Source organism: Cucurbita pepo, unplaced genomic scaffold, assembly GCF_002806865.2.
Source record: "Cucurbita pepo subsp. pepo cultivar mu-cu-16 unplaced genomic scaffold, ASM280686v2 Cp4.1_scaffold000189, whole genome shotgun sequence".
Lineage (NCBI taxonomy): Eukaryota > Viridiplantae > Streptophyta > Magnoliopsida > Cucurbitales > Cucurbitaceae > Cucurbita > Cucurbita pepo.
In genome coordinates, this window is record NW_019646456.1 from 1 (window position 1) to 7,379 (window position 7,379).

General features: G+C 35.7%; 1 long non-coding RNA gene across 7 annotated transcripts; it reads left to right on the top strand.

Annotated features, from left to right (window-relative positions):
• The first annotated feature begins 1,513 nt into the window (after positions 1–1,513).
• LOC111784332 lies at positions 1,514–4,818 on the top strand. Of its 7 annotated transcripts, none has more exons than XR_002813521.1 (4): positions 1,514–1,783; positions 2,790–4,109; positions 4,282–4,313; positions 4,455–4,818. It is a non-coding gene; the product is annotated as an uncharacterized LOC111784332 (long non-coding RNA). The 7 variants fall into 7 exon arrangements; XR_002813522.1 differs by having other exon boundaries at positions 4,487–4,818; XR_002813517.1 differs by having other exon boundaries at positions 2,790–4,313.
• Positions 4,819–7,379: the final 2,561 nt, after the last annotated feature.

Genomic DNA, 7,379 nt, shown 5'->3' on the forward strand with positions numbered 1-7,379 from the left:
ACTTAAACATGTAAAATCGTTACTTTGCGTATAACCTCCATGACACTTAACATGTAAAATCATAGAATTTTCTTGGCTCTAGATGGTAGCTTAATCCTGCAAATCTGACACTCCCTAAAAGGCGGTTAGTCAGATTTCATAGTTCTAGTAAATCAGTCATTAGATTCAGATTTAGTGTGTAGGCTGTACTTGACTATTTCTTTCTCATTATTTCTTTATAAGGATTCTCACTATGAATACGAAAGAGGTTGCCCGCAAAGGTACATAATTTAGTGTCAATTCATAAGCATAGCTGTAGTTGACTACGAACATCTTATCTCCTTGAGCTTTCTCCCTAATTTTCCTGACACTAATGATAGAACATATCATCTATGCTCACTCCAATGAGAACACTCATTATGTGCCTTCTTCAGAGATATGAATACCCAATGGCCACAGCTACCAAATCACTAAGCAAGTAAACAGAAATACAGATTGTTTTAATCGAGCAAGTACAAGTTCTATCGTTCGTATTGATGTTCGTGTTCATGTTCATTAGAAAAGAGGAAAAATCACCAAGGAAAAAGAATTATAACAAGGTTAGCAGAGAATGCACCTTCGACCTCCGCTTCCTCGTCCGAGTAAGAGGAGCAAAAAGTTCCTGTTGAATCTCCTCGGCCTCCATACCCATGGATGGGAGGTGGTGGATGGGAGGCACCACGGCAACATCCCAATGTCCGGCTGTGCGACCATACTCCCCCGCACTATATAGTATGTTCATATAAGTGAATGAAGAACACAAAATATGTATATCCTAGAGTTGGGAAGTGCTGGTTTCAAACATCAAAAATGATGAAAATTTGATGAAAAACATTGTTTAATCGAATTTGAGACCCAAAACGGCCGTATTTTGGGTTGAAGGGTCGGACAAGCCGCCTCCGGCGACTTGCCAGGACATAGCTCTCGAAAAGTTACATGGAATCAAAAAAAAATTCATCAAATTTGATCAACGGAGCTCAAAGTTATGGTCTCTCGAAGTTTCGACTTAGTTCAAAGTAATTTTTGGGAGATTTAAAGGTCCAGATCCTTTGAAGTTTTACTCTGTTTATGACCACGGTATTGTAGATGCCGAAAAAACGTATGAAAAAAAGTGCTTATTTGCTTAAAACAACCCAGAATCGAGAGAGATACGTTCTTCGAAAGGTTTGCTATCTGCTGTATTCGTATCAGTTCGACTGAATCGGAGAGAGCGGGGTTCTCCATCCTCTTAAAGGAATTAAAAATTTTCAAACAAACTAAGTTCAAATTCAATTATCGTCAAATTGGTACTCCGCCGGTATATTTGGCTCTTAGTAACCCAAGCCAACGTTCGAATCGTATCAAGAACGTTTGTTTTTTTTATATATATTTTTTTTATTAAATTTCTGCATAAGCTCCTTGGCGCGTTTTCTTATTTTTGTTAAATTTATATATTTTCTTTTTTGGGTGTGCCGCGCGCAAAACTCGTAAAAAGGTCCCCTCCCGCCCACAAGAAATACCTTCCGACAAAGCAAAACGAAAACACCACGATGAGGAATTGGTGGATCCGAAAGCGAAAAAAGATGCATGCGTTTAACAACAACAATGTTGATGCGTTGAAGTGGACGCATTTCTGCAGGGTGTTGGAGGGAGGAGCAGTTGAAGACGGGAAGATGAGAGTGATATTGGTGGAGGCAATTGGGAATCTGTATTCAGATATCACAAATAAAAAAGGCTTCTCTCCATACTCTTATCGCCCTTCACCTTCTCTTCAAAGGGAAACAAGGTAAATCTAAATTTGTCTGCTTTTGATTTCTTCATTTATTTATACCTAATGTGCTGTAATTAGAGGTGATATCTACATGTTCTGATTAGAGGTGGTATCTTATATTACAAATCATATGACCTACAAGATTTCCTTCTTCTACCCCGCTCCTCACGAGATTTTCTATGGTTTTTATTTATGCCGTTAATAGGGCATATCATTGGATGGAATGTAAAACTATTTTTCATGTAATATGACCTACAACTAGCATGTCAATAAAAACATTTGTCCTCTCACCTGCATTCCTTCTTAATCTAACCCTCCCAGAAAAACTTCCGTGCTGAGCCAGTCTATTATTCAAACTTCTTGATTAACTCATCAACAGAATCACAGCCCCATTGTACACATGAATACCTCAACTGGGAGGGAGGCAAAATATATCCACTTATCAACAGGGTCCTTAAGATGTATTGTTAGTTCCTGTATGCTTTGGAATTGAGGTTTCTGTTTTTGACATGTTTTGTCTATTGAGTTAGAAAAGATAAATATGTGTAGCTACAGGGCAATAATGTTTGTTGTATTCAAATAGTTATATACTCTAAAAGCATATTTAGAGATAATTAAAAAAGGGTGTACTTTGTTTGAGGGCTCTAGAGAAAGGAGTCGAGCCTCGATTAATGGGAGGCTATTCGAGAGCTCCATAAGCTTTAGGGGGAGGCTTATAGTGTACTTTGTTCGAGGGGAGGATTATTGAGGATTGTTGGGAGTGAGCCCATGGGTTTATAGGTGAGGAATACTATCTCCATTGGTATGAGGACTTTTGAGGAAGCCCAAAGCAAAGCCATGAGAGCTTATATGCTCAAAGTGGACAATATCATACCATTGTGGAGATCCGTGATTTCTAACACAATATCGCATGATTATCTAATTTTGAAATGTGATTTTTTAGCATGACAACAATAAGGAATATTAGTACATCTAATAGACATGAAATCGAACTTTTCCCTACTAATGTTGTGCATATTAGGTAATGGAAGCAAATGAGCCAACCACAGAAAAGAAAAGAGGCACTTCATGCATGAGAGCTATATTCCCTGCATTTTTAAAAAAAGGTTAGTTAAGAACACTACTTCTGCGTTCATTTCCATGTCCCTGCACTTCATTTCGTTGCATTGTTTTCTATTTATCAAGTATAGTCTATTATACTAGAAACAAGCTCCTTCTGTATTTTACTAGAAATGTCCTTAGTCTATATTTTACTTGATTTATAGTCAACATATGCCAAGGACAAAAAGATGTGGACAAGCATGTTCTATTCTTGTGTGACAATTTTTGCAATGGCAGATTGAAAATATGTCATAAGTTCTTTTATTTATCATTATTATTATTACTACTTTTGTCTTTTGGAAAAGTTAGAAACATAATGTATATGGTTGAGCATCAATCGGCGAGAAATGCCCTTTTCATTGCATTTTTTTGCATTTCTGCAACAAAACACCTTTCCAAACTAAACTTTTCAACTACCTTGCTATTGCATTATATGTAGTCAAAAGGTATGGAAGCAGTATTAATTACGTCACGGCGAGCTATTATGAGTGTAATTTGTCCATTAATTAAGTTATTACTAACATGGTGATAATAAAATAATTTGGTGGCCCTATCATTCGTTATTAGGGGTGACATGTATAAAAGCAGCGGGGGGAAGACTAATTTCATCTCTTCTTTTTATACACCTTTGCAGCTCCTTGTTTGCTTGATTTGTTCAAATATTTCAATATCATGTCGGTTTTTCCTAATAGGGATCAAAATCTCTCTACCATCTTAATTGTATTGATTTCCAAGGTCCAGATAGACTTCCTTCGATCAATGGGATGGCTTCTCTTCTTGGAGAGTATGGGAAAACTAAGAGAATCTTAAAAGGGTAGAAAACGTGTTGCAGGATTTTTTCTGACATAGTTACGGTCTTCACCTCCTCTTGATGCACTGTAAAAGATTTTTGTAATTACAAGCTTGAATATATTTGGTAGTTGGTAATCTTTTTTTGTAACCTATTTGGCATCTTCTGGTTGGGAGTGTGTATTAAGGGTGCTCAATTTATGAGATCCCTCTATTTGATGGTAAATTTATTAGAAATGTCTAATGCGTAAAAGCAGTGGGAAAACCAACTTCTCTTCTTTTTATTCATCTTTGGTACTTATATTGATTACTTCTAAATTTTCAATATCATCTAGGCTAATTCCTAACTAAGATCAGAATCTTGCTAGCATCTTCTTCATTATATTGATTTCCAAGGTCAAGATAGGCTTCTTTGGTTCAACGGTTGTGGCTGCTTTCTGCGGAGATTATGGTACGGAATAAATAAGAGAATCTTCAGAGGGTAGGAAGCGTGTTCTTCCTCCTAGCTGGAGTCTTCACCTCCCCTTGGTGCATTCTTAAAGATTTTTGTAATTGCAAGCTTGATTATATTTGCTAGTTGGTAGTTCTTTTTGTAACCTATTTGGCTTGGCATCTTCTTGTAGGGAGTGTTCATTAGGGGTGCTCAATTTATAAGGTGAGATCTCTCTATTTGATGATAAATTTATTTCTAATAAGTTTTCATGTATAATGCGTAAAAAACAGTGGGAAGACCAACTTCGTCTCTTCTTTTTTTGTTACTTATTTTGATTTGTTCTAAATTTTCAATATTATCTAGGCTATTCCTAACTAAGATCAGAATCTCGCTAGGATCTTCTTCATTATATTGATTTCCAAGGTCAAGATAGGCTTGCTTGGTTCGACGGTGTGGCTGCTTTTCGTGGCGATTATGGTATGGAATAAAAAGAGAATCTTCAAAGTGTAGGAAGCGTGTTCTTCCAGACCTAGCTGGAGTCTTCGTCTCCCTTGGTGCACTTTTAAAAAATTTTGTAATTACAAGATTGATTATATCTGCTAGTTAGTAGTTCTTTTCGTAGCCTATTTGGCATCTTCTTGTAGGGAGTGTTCATTAGGGGGTGCTCATTTTATAAGGTGAGATCTCTCTATTTGATGATGCGTAAAAATAGTGGGAATTCCAACTTCGTCTCTTCTTTTTATGCATCTTTGTGACTTATTTGATTTGTTCTAACTTTTCAATTTCATTTAGGCTAATTCCTAAATAGGACCCGAATCTCGCTAGCATCTTCTTCATTATATAGCTTCTTTTGTTCAATGGTGTGGCTGCTTTTCGTGGAGATTATGGTATGGAAAAAATAAGAAAATCTTCAAAGGGTAGGAAGTGTGTTCTTCCAAACCTAGCTGGAGTCTTCACCTCCCCCTTGATGCACTCTTAAAGATTTTTGTAATTACAAGCTTGATTATATTTGCTAGTTGGTAGTTTCTTTTTGTAACCTTTTTGGCATCTTCCTTTAGGGAGGGTTCATTAGGGGTGTTCAATTTATAAGATGAGATCTCTTGTATTTCATATATGTTTAGTTATATATTTGATGATAAATTTATTTCTTATATTTGATATATATATATCAATAGTTATATATTTTATGATAAATTTATTTCTTATATTTGATATATATATATGCTTAGTTATAGAAGCATTCTCTCAAGAAGGTTCTGACTCGTCCAGTTAAAAGGGTTGCGAATGGTTTTGGGTCATCAATTAGGCCACATTAGGGGCCGTGGTTGAAACCCAAAGCCTAGCTCATCTAGTGTCGCGTCTTCCCCACAATATGACAAAGGTACTTGTGAAGGCAAATTGCAATCTAACGTAGAAAACAGATGTTGCTTTAAATACTAAACTTCAACATGGGAAGGTAGATTCAAAATGGTTGGGGCAAAGGCTGGGAGAGGATGGCCTTTCAAACACCTAGGTATGTTTTAACATTATAATTAATGATGTGTTTGCCTGTGGTTATCCTACCTCTATGCTAGTTAATTCATGCTTGTATAAGAAATCTGTTAATTGATTGTGTTGTTTTATGTGCGGCTATCTTGCAATTATGGTAGTCAATTTATGCATGTTGGGACTCTATAAGTATGTTTTATGTGTGGTTATCTTGAAGTTATGGTAGTCAATAATTCATGCATATAAGGAATTTATAAACTGATTGTACTATTTTATGTGTAACAATCCATGTAGGGGAGGCGAGCTTGTATGAATGACACGTACTCTGTTTATAAACCCATGATCTTTTTTCTTAATAGCCAATGTGAGCCTAATACCAATTAAAGTACAATTGAGTGTTGTATGAATGACACGTACTCTATGGCTTATCTACATATTATTTTCTAATGTTATGACGTGTTATTTTATGACTATGTTATGTTGGTGAATGTTATGTCATGCATGTACTTCCATTATGCCAATCCATTATGTCTACAAGACATTGATGGGTCATGTATGACATAATGAAAGATATGTCATGTACACGTATGAATGTCTCATACAAAGTTATGTCATGTAAAGGATAGAAGTATGATGTGAATCATAACCATGAGACCTCATGCATGTGGTATGTCACAAGCATTGAATACTTCAGAGTATATGTTTTGTACAGGCACGTACATCGTGATATGATATGCACTCTTTTTTTACTGTTGGTTTCTAGAGCATGTGATTGCATGTGATTGAATTTTCATACACTCAGGAAAAGTAAGAAGGAAATTATACATCATGAAAGTAGTAAAGGAAAGTGATAAAGTGATACAAGGCAAGGGTTTCGGCATGTAACGACCATGTTTCCATGGGCAACACAACTTGGACAAGCATGACCATAACACTAGGAAAATATATCTATCAACCGTACTTAACACAAAATGTGTCTACCTGTTCACAAATGTTTATTAAGAAGGTAGTTTTACCAACCCTTAATGCATGAAAATCATAGGGAATAAATCATACATACAATCAAACAAGATTAACGAGGATATTTTCTTTCTCCATCATACCACAGCTGAAGACGTAACATCATGCATTAGTCTCATCCATATTACCCAACTCGTATTCTAGTCATGCATATTTTCTTTCTAGCCTTGCCTAATACATAAAATAACATGGTTCTCGGAAATCTCAACTTAGGGGCATAACAGTAATTTTACTATGACATACATACAGTACATGCTCATCCAAAAATGGCATTTTTAAGTCTTCAACATGTATTATCTAACCACCTAAGGTAAGGAATACTTGCATGCTAATATGTCCTAACAATCCCAATTAATGGCTTGGATCGTGTATCAACAGTCAATTCTAGGTAGAGGTAGAGATGACAAGAAGATATTTGAACATCCATTTGGAAGAGATGATGGATGCAAGTTCATTTTGGTCATGGTACTAGGAAATGGAATCTTAGAATGACTCCATATCTCTCTACAAAACGTTAAGGTATTCAATCTTACTAGAATTGCTCATTTTTTATCGGAAGCTTGTGTTTTAGTTTTTTACTATCTTGTACCCCTATTATTCCTTTCTCATTTGATTTAATCTTTACTGTCTCCAGATTGTTTCATACAGACAATCGGAAAACAATCGGGAGATAGGATGACCTATTACATGCTAGAGCTTATCGAAAAGAAAGAAGTTCCTTTTTTTAAGAATCAAATTAAAAAAATAAAAAAAAAATCAATTATCCATTCAATATAATAT